Source organism: Marmota monax, unplaced genomic scaffold, assembly GCF_021218885.2.
Source record: "Marmota monax isolate L192 unplaced genomic scaffold, Marmota_monax_Labrador192_F-V1.1 WCK01_AAM20220418_F8-fsc00106, whole genome shotgun sequence".
NCBI lineage: Eukaryota > Metazoa > Chordata > Mammalia > Rodentia > Sciuridae > Marmota > Marmota monax.
Genome location: NW_026695218.1, coordinates 892,256 through 906,637, shown reverse-complemented (window position 1 = coordinate 906,637; position 14,382 = coordinate 892,256). Strand labels below are relative to the sequence as shown.

Sequence of the window (14,382 nt, the reverse complement as noted above, 5' to 3'; positions counted from 1 at the left end):
ACATTAATATTGCAAACATCTATATGCAAGAAACAAGTAAACAAAACAGATTGTTTAAAACACCATATACGTACTGTTTGCAATTTAAAGAAAAATTTTGAATGTAGGTGATGTGGAACATAGAAACAAAGGCTCTGGCATGAAATACACTGATGTGTTAAGAGTAGAATTTGAGATAACTCTACTTTTGTTTATGTGTATTTCAGAAATGTTTTCTAATTCTTATCATTTATTTTCCATAATCCCAGGTCTAACTTAAAAGTGGTATTACTTAGCTACCTTCTTCTTCCCTTTTGGGCCTTAGGACCTTATGACAGGTACATAGGCGTCTTGAATTCTAGGCCAACATAATAAACAATGATGTATGTGTGGGACTTCAACTACTTTCCACAACCAAATACATACAGACACACACACAGACACACACACAAACACACACGTATGTATATAGACATATATATATATATATATATATATATATATATATATATATTTTTTTTTTTTTTTTATGAAAATTTATGTGTTTATTTATTTCAGGCTGGGGATGTAGCTTAGTGTGATAGAGTGCTTGCCTAGCAAGCCCTGTGTGAGGCCCAGGGTTTGATCCCCAGCACCCCCTCACACACATATTATACACATTTTACTATATGCATGAATAAATAACAAGTAGAAATAATTTATAGTATGTTTAGATAGTAATTTTCAAATCTTCCTTATAGAAAACTGGTTTAAAGCTTTCATTGTAAAGTCTATTATCCTGGGTTCTTTTCTCTTAGATCACAGGATCCAGTTTTATGTGTCACGTGGCAGTTTTATTTTTCTTCCTGCTGTGTTTTTTTCAGAGTTTGACTCTCTCTGGTATATTTTTCTCAGTGTTCTCTCTAAACACAGTCATTTTAGAGGTTTTCCTTTCTTCCCATATGCTATGCTCATAATGATGTTTGCCTTATGTGTGAACTCCTAATTTTGTTTTTATCTATCTGTGGAATTACACAACTAGTTCTGCACACAGTCTCCCTGCCAGAACACTCACAGGAGGGATATTTTATACTCCTTTTGCGTGTGTAGGTCATTCATACTTGAGACCCAAACTCAAACAACTGGGCACTGTTTAGTGTCCCTGTCTCTCTGTCCAGAGAGCTGTTTGCTGAACAGCCTGAGGGTAAAACATTGCCATATAGATGGAGGAGCTGTTTCAGATGGTAAAGGAGTGGGTGGTGGCATCTCTTTCTTGAATGATCAGGAAAACTTTAGACGTTTTATTCTATAAATGCGCAAGACATCTAAACCTTCAAAGGAAAAGGGGATTTAGCAAACTGGGAAAATATTTGCCACATGGGAAGCTAGAGTACCCTAGAGCCTTCCTCTTATTGCTTTGTACACTCATCGAGGCAGAAAACATCGTGGCTGAAATCTGAAAAAGTTGAAGTGCTATTTGGTTACTCTTTAAAGGACTGAACTGCTTCCTTCTTCCACTTCCTGCTCTGACTGAAGTGCTGCCTCAGTCTGACCTTCTGGTTGCTGTTATTGCAATCTCTTGATTGAAATAGCACTTGTAGGTGAATTATGAGTTCTTGGATCTGTAGTGTATCCCACTGAGGACAGATTTGTTTCACTTTCCTTGAACTGTCTTTATGAAGGCAAGTCACGTTTTTTTTTTAAACCTCTATAATTTTCATGTTCCCGCTGACTATATAGTTAAGAACATGTATTTCTTATCTATAAAACATTGCAGTGGTTTCAGTTTCATGTTTTCTTTTTATTTCAAATCTTTATAATGAGACTAATTTAGTTCAGCCCAATAAAATGTTTTAAGGTCTTTTTATTAAAGTGGGAATTAGAATAATTATCATTATTTATAAAATACTGCTTCATATAAAAGGAACTCCAAAGAAATTTTAATCACTTTGTAACATTGAAGCAGAAATGCACTTAAAAATTCATGAATATAAAATAAAACATGCCTCAAAAAATACTGTGTGCATAGCCAACTTGTATTTTAGAACAGAACTAGGAATGTTGTGTTTACATCTAAATAAGCCTCCAAAACAGAAAATTCTAATTAAAGAAGACATCCCCTAATGTAATGATAAATTTATTTCCTCAATTGTTTAAAACAAATCAGTAATGAGTATCGATAGCATGTCCAGTATGCTTCTAATCTGCTGTTTATCTGTGTCGGTAAATCTGCCAGACATGTGGTTGCCAAGGTGACAGGCAACATGAAGAAAAGAACACATGTGAACCGAGATGTGGTATATAGTTAGGTTAGGATTACTATTTTTTTTTTTGGTGGGGTGAGACATCAGGGATAGAACTCAGGGGCACTCGACCACTGAACCACATCTCCAGCCCTAATTTGTATTTTTTTTATTTAGAGACAGGGTCTCACTGAGTTGCTTAGTGCCTCACTTTTATTGAGGCTGGCTTTGAACTCGTGATCCTCCTGCCTCAGCCTTCTGAGCCACTGGGTTTACAGGTATGTGCCACCATGCCCGGCTAAGGATTACTATGTTTTCTTGTGTTAAAAAATTATTTTAATTAGTTATACATGACAGTAGGGAGCAGTTTGATACATCATATATAATGGAATGTAATTTCTCATTCTTCTGGTTGAACATGATGTAGAATCACACTGGTTGTAATAATGTCTGATTCATTCTACTATTCTTCCTTAGTCCCTCCCTTCCCTTCACTCCCCTCTAACTAATCTAAAGTAACTCTATTCTTCCCTAGCCCCGCTCCCCCGCAATTTGAATTGGCATCCTCATATCAGAGAAAATATTCAGCTTTTTGTTTTTTGAGATTGGCTTATTTCACTTACCATGATAATGCTATAGCTTCATCCATTTATTGGCAAATGCCATAATTTCAGTCTTCTTTAAGGCTGAGTAATATTCCATCATTATATATATATCTGTTAAAGGACACCTAGGTTGGTTCCATAGTTTAGCTATCTCACCCTACACAGAATGGCAATTATCAAGACTACAAAGAACAATAAATGTTAGTGAGGATGTAGGGAAAAAGGTATACTCATACATTGCTGGTGAGAATGCAAACTGGTGTAACCATCATGGGAAGTGGTATGGAGATTCCTCAGAACGATCATTTGACCCAGATCTCCCACTTCTCGGTTTACACCCAAAGGACTTAAAATCAGCATACTGCAGTGATGCAGCCACATCAATGTTTACAGGAGCTCGATTCACCATAGGATTACTATTTTGACATGAATAGTATTTCTCAACAGGATCACTGTTACCTTTTGTGTGTGTGTGTGTGTGTTATTTGTTTTGTGGGACTTTAACATTATACAACATTCAACAACTGTGGCACTGCAGGACTTCACAGCAGCTAGGGCATCCAAATGGCCCTTGGGAAATATGATATGGGTAAAATAGCCCTCAGTTGAAATTCACTGGTACAGATGAGGGGCCAGCCAAAAAACTTCTGTAAAAAGCAAGATAATAAATATTTTCAGCCTTGTGGGCCATATGGTCTCTGCCATAATTACTGAACTCTGCTGTTTTATTATAAAAGAAGCCATAAGACAATAAAAAGTGTAGCTGTTCTCCAATAAAACTTTGTTTACAAAATCAGGTGCTGGGAAGATTTAGCCTGTGGTCTGTAGTTTGCCATCCACTCCACATATTCTACAAGTCCACCAAGTGGGCACAAGGAATATTATTTGAAAAAACAATCAGTAGTAGTATACTAAGAGAGTTTGGCTACAAATAATATGAAATAATAGCTACTGTTATTAAAGGTAGCATGATTTCAGCCTTGGTTAATCTAATGTATTGTCACGAGAGAGCAAGGTATTTTTGCATCCTTCTACCTGTTTATCCTTGGTGTTATCACGACTGCCTCTCATGGTCTTATACAATCACAAAGTGTCATTCCTGGTTATAATACTGCACAGGGGAGAATAAAATGTCAGTGTATTCTCCAGGAAAACCTTTCCCAGAAATCCACAGCTGACTTGCTCTCAGATTCATTTGACTCATTCACAAACTTGTACTAAGAGACGGGGAAAGAGAAAGGTTCCACATATTTGGCATAGAATGATTGTGATTATTTTCCTTCTACCAGAGAGGGATGCAGCCTTAACCTATTCCTATGAATGCTCAATATCTGAATGAATTATGATTGTGTTTATAAAAAAGAGCAGGGGGCTTTAGGAAGGGGTGGATGTAGCTGTTTGTGAGACATAGTCTTTTATATCACAATTCAAACAAAATTGTATCTTAAATGCTAGTGAGGCTATACTCTGTTTCCCGAGTAGTCAAAGCAGGAGCATTTCATTAATTCCTATCTTTGATCAGAGGAGAAACAGGAGCGAGGGCCAACTTTCTACCCATTGATTATAGGTCACCTCTGTACAACTGGAGAACACAGGCGGTGCCCCTGCCCCCTGCTGAAGGGGCAGTAATGCCAGTGCAGGAAGCTTGTATTTATACCTAGTTATAAACATTACTTGATGGTCCTTAAGCAACTTCTAAAATTAGCCCCAGGTAATCATACATGTGAGTGTATCATCGGATCTGGTTTGTATTATAAGAACTGAAAATAATTTACTAAAAATCATTCTCAGTGAAACATTATAATTATTTATTTTGGTGTAGAAGTGAATCCAGAAGACCAACTGCTTCTTTTAGGTTCATAAAGTTGTTGCCCTATGGTTTCAGATGCAGCAGGTGATTTGCCAACAGAATCCTTTGGGTGGCAGGGAGACAGAGTTATAACTAGAGACTGGCTTCCCACCTTTGTGTGCTGAATTATATCATGGCTTTGCTGCAGCAAAATGCCTGCTCAGAAGACCTTGTGCTATTCAGTAGGGATGGCTGAATCAAGTTCTGAGATTTTTTTTTCCTGGAGCTTTTTCTGCATTTTGAGCTCCTGAAGGTATGGGTGTTGGAGTTGAATAAACACCACTAGATAGACCTCTGTTTACTGTAGCTACTGTTGCAGAATGACACTGTGATATTTTGTAGGTAAGTTCATTCAGGAGACCTTATTTTGCATCTTCCTTGTATCAGTTCCATTTGGAAGTAGCTTCTTTTTTATGCCAATCTTTTACCTCTCTGTTTATTCAAAAAATGTTAAATCCATAGTCCTGTCCTCAAGGACCTCAGCATCCTAGAGTGAAAGAGATAATTGAGAGAACAATTAAATAGAGTGTAATTTATGGCACACTAGAGGGAAGCTTCATGTGTTCTCAGGGCAAAGGTTCACCTGAGCAGGTCAAGAAATGATGCCCAGTTGAATCTCAAAGGGTAATCACAGGCAAGTAGAGAAAACAGGGGTCACGTTTAAAAAAAGCACTGGTAGTATGAGAGAAATCAGGATATCTGGAGTATAACCAGCAGTTCATAAGTCTTATGATGGAAGGTAGACAAAAGCTGAGTAATGATCTATACTGGAGGACAATTAATGTATTTGGAACTTTACCCTTAGGCAATTAGGGTTATCCCATAACAGGAAAGTGACATATATGTAGCTTATATTTTGGCAAAACAATTATGGCTGCAGAATTGAGGAGAGATGAAGGGAGTAAGATTGAAGGTATATGACCACTGGAGAAGTTGTTTCAGTTATCTAAGGAAGAAATGAGGGAGGCTTGATTAAGTCAGTGGGCATAGAGAAGACATAAGTAATGGTTGTGAAATATGTGGAGATAGAACTTATCCTTTTTGTTTTTTGAAGAAAGTGAGAGAAAGTAAAGAGATAAAAAAAAAATGATCCCTGAATTTCTGTCAGGGCTTGACAAATGCTGCTTCTGTTCATGGATATATGACTATAGGATTTGGACCTACCTTGTGGGGAAAATGAATTCATTTTCAAGGATGTTGAATTTGAAGCACCCGGAAACCTGGAAAATTGTATATGGAGGCTGGAACTCAGGCAAGATGTGTGAATGACAGAAAAAGATTTGGTAATTTTTAGCATCAAATAAGCCACTTATGTGAATGAGGCCACTTAGACACTGTGAAGAGTGGGGATGGAAGAGGGACGGTGATGGAGTTCAGGGTGGAATTGTGAAGGCATGGGTGGAGAAGAGGAAGCTGTAAAGAGGACTAAGAATAAGATGCTGAGAGGATAGAGGAAGCCTAAGACAGTGTGGTGGCTTAGCATCAGGGAAAGAGCAATACCGTCAGAACACTGCAGTGAGGTCAAAGAGGAACTGAAATGAGCCCCTGGATATTTTGAGATGACATTTATTTTTATTTAGATAAAGGATGTGTGATTATTATATAAGTTTCACAAATATGTAGGAACTGAAAAACTGTGTATTTGTCACCCTAAATCCAATCACTCAGCATAACTACTGCTAAAATTCTGATATGTATCTTTCTAGACTTTTTTTCTATATGCAAATATATTCTCTATATCAAGATATATATCTATATATAACACAATGAGTTCATACTATAAAAATAGGGGATGCTGCATGAATTTCTTGTCATCCTTGCCCAGAGACCATGATAATCCTCTCCACATCCTTCCAATTTTAGTGTATAAGCTGCAGAACCACACAGTGTCCATTGGCTTCAGGAACTGAAAGATCATTTGTAACTTTGCAGGACTAATTTTGGTGGAGTGCTGAGGTCAGAAGCCAGATTGTTGTGGGATGGGGAGTGAGTAGGTAGCCTGGAAATGGAACAGGCATCATGGACTAGCCTTTCAAGAAGCTGGGCTGTGAAGGGAGAGGGAAATATAGAATGTCAAGAGTGGCAAGCTGAGGGAATCTTTGGGTGTGTTTTAGATTTTTAGATGGACAAGACTTTCTTTCTATTGACTGTAAAGAGCTAAGGAAGGGTTGAGCACACAGAGAAGAAAGTGTGTCAGTGAATTAAGGCTGTCGGCAGGAAAGGTTGGAATTGGGGTGTAGGGAAGAAGAAAGAAGCCTCATCTTGCATTAAGGCACTAGGAATGAGGTAAAGGTGGGAACAGATGATGATGAATTTGCAGTTGTGTCACCCGAGGTGATTCTGATCACCTCAGAATGAAGATGGCTGATACCCAAGTGTCTTGAATTATTTGATGAAGTCTTTTGAACTTGCATGAAACAAAGAACTACCATATTGGATCAGACCCATTGTCTATTCTCTCAGATCCCAAGAGTATTACCAAGAGTCAAGGGTTGGTTTTCCCTAGCAAACTACATGGTCCAAAATAGTCACCAAACACTTTAATTTCTTTAGCTAAAACATTAGGGATTTATTATCTGTATATTTCTGTGAAGCTTCTTGGAGCTATTAGCCTGTATTCTCCCTAAGACTTTACTACCTGTGAAATGAAGTACTGAACATTTTTAGAAAGTTCCACAAACACAAATTTGGAAGAGATTGTGGTTGAATTCCACAATTAACCTTGGAAAAAAATGACTTCACATCCTTATGTTTAGTCCCATTAACCTGCAAACCTGGTATAGCATCATGTGGTCTTACAGTAATGGGAAGAGAGTATAAGGAGATATGTGTGAAGTACCTCAACAGCAGCTACTAGGAGTGACCACTCAGCATGAATTAGTGACCCCCTGCTTCGCCATCTTGTATACATGCTGTCACTCTCAAAGATTGAGGGCTCCCATCTACTCTGGAACACCAGGATTTGATGATCAGAACTTGAAACTATTATTAATGCTAATAAATTTTGACCATTGATTGGGAGTGTTCAGGAAAATATTTTTTGCTGTGAAATGTAAATATCATGTATTTAGTAGAAAGGATCATACTGCCTCCAAATGTAGAGACTTAATAGAGCCACATTTGCATTTCCTAAATGCCATGATATTTTACTTTTTTGTGTTTATAAAAGCATGTCACCTGAGGTATTATTATTATTATTTGGCTCATACACACTGAATTAAATGCCACAGATGACCAGAAGGAAACCTGAGTTATTGTTTCTGTTTTTCACTTACAACTTTCTGTATTAACAGATTTAACAAGGTAATTTACAGAGGGGCCGAGACCACTGATGCTAAAATATCAATCCTCACTTTAAAAGACTTCTAATCAAATATCATCACTCTAATATGGTATGACCTCTCAAGTCCTGTAATTCAATTGGAAAGGACAGAGCTAGCAAGATACAGGCCAAGTTTTGTCCCTTCTTGAATAGCTGCCACTGTATGCAAAGAAGTACCTGTTTACATTCACTCCAGAGAATAAGCAGCCTCTTTACGACTTGGAAAACTGCATGAGGCAGGGATATTAGGCTTAAATCATTTCCTTATGAGTTTCTGCAGTCTAATTCCTTATTAAGTCACCAGCACATGTGTGGATTTAACTTTGACTTTTAAAATACAATATAATAATCCATTTACTCCTGCTTTAAAAATACAAGTTCGGCACATGCCTATAATTCCAGTGGCTCAGAAGGCTGAGGCTAGAGGATCACAAGTTCAGAGATGGCCTCAGCAACTTGGCATGGTTCTCAGCAACTTAGCAACACCCTGTCTTAAAAAAAAACAAAAAAAGAAAGAAAAAGAAAAAGAGTGAGATCCTGTCTCTAAATAAAATACACAATAGGACTAGGGATGTGGCTCAGTGGTTGAGTGCCCCCAAGTACCAAAAAAATAACAACAACAACAAAAAAAAACCACCAATAAACAAGGACTAGGGATGTGGCTTAGTAGTTATGGCTAAGTATCCCTGCGTTTAATCCCCAGTACAAAAAAAAAATTATTTGGTACTAATTAAGTATTCTTATAATCATTTCACTGTTTAAAATAGCTCCTACTTATATCTTCACTTTTTTTTATATTGTATTATGATGACTTTTTCTTTTTGACTGTCCATCCTGGAGTTAATTCAGTGTCTTCTTATAGACTTCCTTGCTGGCTTTGAGTATTTATGTCATTAATTTAAAAATGTACTTACTGTTTCCTCATTATTCTGCTGAACAAACTACCTAATACGGGTCCATCAAGATAGTAAATGCTGTTGGTTATTACAACCTGATCTCAATGCCCTGTTGAAATGGAAGGATGGTCCCAAACATGCCCATCCCCAGCTAAACTCACTCTCTAAGCAAAGCTCTCTGGTGAGTGGTTTCTGCTTTTACAAATATCAATCAAAATTGAGCAAACATAATTCACCTGAGTGTTTCCCATAGCTTCTGGCAGGGCTATTCACGCCCTGGCAGGTTAGTACATATGCACTGAATGAATGATGGATGGATAAATGAATGAGGCAAGGGACAGTAAACTTTCTATCTTGATGTGGGTTATGGGATATGACTTCTGTGCTAGAATACTGAAGTCATTCTAGGAAGAAATCCACATTTTTTGCTATTTCAGATAAATGGCTTCAAAAGGTGTGCATTGAATCAAAACTCTTCACATAAGACCATTATTTTTGTAGTCATGATTCAAATATAGGTATACTTCCAAATATATATGTATATATTTCCAAATCCACAGGTACTTATTATAGTTTTTTTTTTTTTTTAAATAACAGGGACTAAACTCGGGCACTTATCCACTGAACCACATCCCTAACCCTTTTTTGTATTTTATTTAGAGACAGCATCTCACTGAGTTCCTTAGTGTCTCATAATCCTCCTTTTTCAACCTCCCGAGCTGCTAGGATTACAAGTGTGTGCCACCGAGCCCAGCTTTAGTACAGTTTTAGTAAATATCTGACACTGTGAAGGGGCAGAGGCTGTTGTCCTTAGGTGTGTTTAGAAGAAAAAAACTTACATTAAACAAATAGAGACCAATATAAGTCAACTTGTGTTCAAGCAAAATACTAGTGGCAGCCATTTTAAGTATTGGTGGAATACAGAGAAAGGAAAAGTCACGAGGGCCTTCGTATACAGGGAGACTTCATGAAGCTGATGGAACCTAACACAGACTTGAAGACAAAAAGGCAGTTTGGGTTGATGAGAAGAAAGGCTTCCTAAGAGGCAGAAGTGACTTCAACGAAAGCAGACCTTACTTGTTTCCTGAAAAAAGCCCCAAAGTTAACATGTTCCTGAACAAGAGTGGGACCCAGTTTTAAAGCACAGTAAACTACTGATCCAGCTTAAGTAGTTCAGGCATCTGTTTTTCCAAAGTACTTAAATAAAAAGAAACCTGAGAATAAATGATATTCTCTAAACAATTATCATGATATTAGTTGTTTGAAGTTCCTAGGAAGTATTGAACAAACAGTAGGTCTAAAAGTATTTCTGAAAGACATTTTAAAAACTATAATCTTGGGGAAATAGTCTGCACAATTCAGAAAATAAAGAATTGATACTAGAAAAAATAGGTAAATACCTTAGATCTTATATCCTATGTGTGTACTTGTTCAATATTTGCAAAGGACCTAATACCCTACTATGTCTTAGAGATGATAGAAAAAAAAAGGAACAATCTTCATTTTTGCCCCAATGAGTTAATAGTCTAAGTCAAAGGAATGTCCGTTTCTTCATGGGCCAGTGAAGACAAATATTAAGATCTTCTGTTAGGACTATAAATGCAGACGTGTTTTAAGAGTTATGAAAAAGGTACATGTGGTACCAGCATTTAGATGTCAGAGGATGAGAAGGAAGGTCTTGCAGGTGGGAGTTTTGGGAAGAGTCCTGAATCTCATGTTATCAAGTGGTCCAAGCTGAGTTGGAGCAGAACTTATTTTGAGGGTTAGAACGCAGAAGCACTGGCTTGGTTACAAAGAGTACTTTGACTAGCTGGAGAATTAAGCAGTCAATCATTCCAGTTCCCTAGAAGAGGAACATTTAAGATAATTAGTTAGGACTGAATTATACAGACATCTAAAGGAGGACAATTTGGTGGCTATTTTGCCGTACTCTGAAAATGAAATGTTAAGATTCTGGTGGGAGATTGGAGTTACATAATCATTGCATATGGAATTCTAATTTACAGGAGGTTAGAGGGACAGAGAATAGGTTAATTGACAAAGAAGCCATGCTTCTATTAAATAATTTGAAGTTACTTTTGGACTGTAAAGATAATTCCTCAAAATATGTTATCTGGAATATTAACAGCTCTGATTTTGGGTTGTTGTGATCTACTGCCCAAATCTGAATTGCAGAATAGTAAGTAAATAGAATAATGTTAACATTTGGCCACATATATTTTGTTTAGCAATTTGAGTTCTCAGTAGGACATTGGAAACCTGACATAGCATGTGGAGTGCACTGCCTACCTTGATATTTTATATGTTCACACCCAAATGGAAAAAAAAAAATCCACAATTTAGGAGTTGATTGAGTTTGCTTATGCTTCCAAAATGAATTTAAATTGTGGAACTATGAATGAAGTGAGAATCAAGGAAATGAATTTGACAGATTAGCTTTCATTTTTAATTTCAAATTACTGACTTCCAAATAGCATACTCCAGAAGTAGTGAATTTCTATTAAGTTGGCTCATATTATTTTTGTTGTAAGTATAAAAACTCACATAAACAAGACATGGACATAGTTGTTTCTTTTTAATCAGCAACTCTTAACTATATACTATTAGCCTCAATTTATCCCCTGGAAGGGGTTGAGATGTGGAGCTTTCTTCATATATCTCTCTTTTTTAGTTAAGTTGTATTTATTTGGTATAAGCAAAAAGATATAATGAGAAAGATATAATGGTTTGATAGTTAATATGTGTTTTTAAAAATTATTAAGGGATTCCTTAGTATGCATTTATGCATTGACAGAAGTGTTATTGTAGCCTTTTCAAATTATTAGAATGATACTTCTGCTCAGCAGAGTTTCTTTGAGAGTTTCGTTAAAAGGTATGGATTTGCTATAATAGAGGTTTTACAGATACTATAGTACTTGAGGGAAGTGTTAAACCTCACTTAACAGTAGCAGTTTGCCCCACACCCCTTCCACAAATAGCAGACTATTTGAAAATTCCCTATCACTTTGTTTTGAATAAAAGTGGTGACAGATCCTATAATTGCAACAGTGACTTGCAACTTGGGTTACCTCTCAGTTCACCCAGCCAGGGCTTTGAATAGTTTTGTAAAGGAGAGTGATGGGTGATACATTCGCTCCTTATAGTCAAAGTAAGAGGAAACAAGTGTAAAATGAGCAGAGTTAATTATTGAAAACAAGTAACAATATCTTTCCATGTTCTGTTCATTATGCAGGCCATCTTTATACAAAGGGTACCCCAAGAAGGAGTCCCAAGTACCCTCCGTCTCTTACCTCCATTTAGACCTGCTTCCACTGTAGCAGAGTATGTGCAATGGAAGTCAGGTCTCACTTTACTTCTCCTTTAACTTCAACTCCAGAAAAAGCCTCTCTTACAGTAGGGTACTTGGGTGTTATAGGTCCTATTCTTTTTTTTTTCTATGAAATGAAGGCTTAATTATTATAGAAACAAGCCGGGAAAGGTATATATCAAAACTGCACAAAAGCACTTGCTGTACACATATGAGGTCTCCAGAACCAAGGGAGGGAGGGGGAAGTGGGGGGGGGGCTAAGGGGAGAAATGGAAATTGGCTCAAATCCTAAAAAAAAATCTTTCTCATTCTGTAAATCTATTAACTATTATTTTATAGAGATTCGGTTTCTTTAAGTACAAATTGGGGATAGTTTTGAGAATGTAGAATATAATACATGCTGAAGTTTTACACATATTGGGCATTCTGGTATATGTAAATTGATATAGAATCAAACAGGTTTTACTTAAGAATAAAACAAAACATTTTAGAGCATCTAGTGTGAGCCACTAAGTGTGCTTTGATGATCTGGTCTCTGATATAATCGTGGAAACAAAGTTGGAATTATGAATCCAGTTTTCTGGTGAAGAATGTGAGTTATTAAATAGAACCAAATGTTTTTGGTTCAGAATGACAGAGCTGTGTGCCTGGATATTGATCCAGGTTGTCTATTCCAAGTCCAGTGTCCTTCCCATCAGAGCTTACTGCACCTTAGCAGTAAGCATTTTTCTTGTTTTCTTTTTTAAAACATTTTTTTGTTGTTTTTAGTTACACATGACAGTAGACTGTATTTTGGCATATTAATACAAGTATGAAGTGATATCTTATTCTAATTAGGATCCCAGTCTTGTAGATGTACATGATGGTGAGATTCACGATGGTGTATTCATATATGCACATAGAAAAATCACGTTAAATTTATTTTACTAACTTTCCTATTCCTATCACCCCACCCTTCCCTTCATTCCCCTTTGTCTAATCCACTGAACTTCGTTTTTTTTTATTTTATTTTTTTTAATTTTTTATTGTTGGCTGTTCAAAACATTACATAGTTCTTGATATATCATATTTCACACTTTGATTCAAGTGGGTTATGAGCTCCCATTTTTACCCCATATACAGATTGCAGAATCACATCAGTTACACATCCATTGATTTACATATTGCCATACTAGTGTCTGTTGTGTTCTGCTGCCTTTCCTATCCTCTATTATCCCCCCTCCCCTCCCCTCCCCTCCCCTCCCCTCTTCTCTCTCTGCCCCCTCTACTGACATTCATTTGTCCCCCTTGTATTATTTTTCCCTTTCCCCTCACTTCCTCTTGTATGTACTTTTGTATAACTTTGAGCGTCTCCTTCCATTTCCATTCAATTTCCCTTCTCTCTCCCTTTCCCTCCCACCTCTCATCCCTGTTTAATGTTAATCTTCTTCTCATGCTCTTCGACCCTACTCTGTTCTTAGTTACTCTCCTTATATCAAAGAAGACATTTGGCATTTGTTTTTTAGGGATTGGCTAGCTTCACTTAGCATAATCTGCTCTAATGCCATCCATTTCCCTGCAAATTCTATGATTTTGTCATTTTTTAATGCAGAGTAATACTCCATTGTGTATAAATGCCACATTTTTTTTTATCCATTCATCTATTGAAGGGCATCTAGGTTGGTTCCACAGTCTTGCTATTGTGAATTGTGCTGCTATGAACATCGATGTAGCAGTGTCCCTGTAGCATGCTCTTTTTAGGTCTTTAGGGAATAGACCGAGAAGGGGAATAGCTGGGTCAAATGGTGGCTCCATTCCCAGCTTTCCAAGAAATCTCCATACTGCTTTCCAAATTGGCTGCACCAATTTGCAGTCCCACCAGCAATGTACAAGTGTACCCTTTTCCCCACATCCTCGCCAGCACTTGTTGTTTTTTGACTTCATAATGGCTGCCAATCTAACTGGAGTGAGATGGTATCTTAGGGTGGTTTTGATTTGCATTTCTCTGACTGCTAGAGATGGTGAGCATTTTTTCATGTACTTGTTGATTGACTGTATGTCCTCCTCTGAGAAGTGTCCGTTCAGGTCCTTGGCCCATTTGTTGATTGGGTTGTTTGTTCTCTTATTGTCTAATTTTTTGAGTTCTTTGTATACTCTGGATATTAGGGCTCTATCTGAAGTGTGAGGAGTAAAGATTTGTTCCCAGGATGTAGGCTCTCTATT

At 37.1% G+C, this 14,382-nt stretch overlaps 1 protein-coding gene and 1 non-coding gene across 2 annotated transcripts in view; one reads left to right on the top strand and one right to left on the bottom strand.

Moving 5' to 3' along the window:
* The window catches only part of Ctnna2 (catenin alpha 2), a 1,018,251-nt gene that overhangs the window by 112,504 nt on the left and 891,365 nt on the right, over positions 1-14,382 (top strand). The window lies entirely within an intron of this gene.
* LOC124084954 (U6 spliceosomal RNA) lies at positions 6,437-6,538 on the bottom strand. Its single transcript, XR_006849301.1, has one exon. It is a non-coding gene; the product is annotated as a U6 spliceosomal RNA (small nuclear RNA).